Source organism: Alligator sinensis, unplaced genomic scaffold (genome assembly GCF_000455745.1).
Source record: "Alligator sinensis unplaced genomic scaffold, ASM45574v1 scaffold513_1, whole genome shotgun sequence".
In the NCBI taxonomy this organism is placed as follows: Eukaryota; Metazoa; Chordata; order Crocodylia; family Alligatoridae; genus Alligator; species Alligator sinensis.
In genome coordinates, this window is record NW_005843136.1 from 128068 (window position 1) to 128574 (window position 507).

Below are 507 nucleotides of genomic sequence, written 5' to 3' on the forward strand. Positions count from 1 at the left end.
TCCTGCTCCTCAAAGGCAAAACACAACATATTTCTAACTCCCGACTTACCAAATATGAAAAGCTTCTTCTTTCAGCTGCCAATGTAACTTTAACACACTGCTCTGTCCTGAATCCTGCTTCCCTACTTCCTACCCCATCAGACGGAGAACCTCATGATTGCTTAACTGTAACTACCCATCTTTTGACTCCTTGTATCGATCTTAAAGATACACCACTACAGAACCCAGATCTCCTGCTATATGTAGATGGCTCCTGCCTTAGAAACTCCAAGGGACAGCTCACTACTGGCTATGCAGTCTGTAATCAACACCAAGTTTTAGAAGCTTACCAGTTGCCTCATGCCTGCTCTGCTCAAGTGACTGAACTGGTAGCCCTCACTTGAGCATGTACCTTGGCTAAGAGCCAATTTGCCACCATCTGCACTGATTCCAGATATGCCTTCGGTGTTGTACATGACTTTGGTCAACTTTGGAAACAAAGAGGATTCCTTACTTCGGCTGGGACTC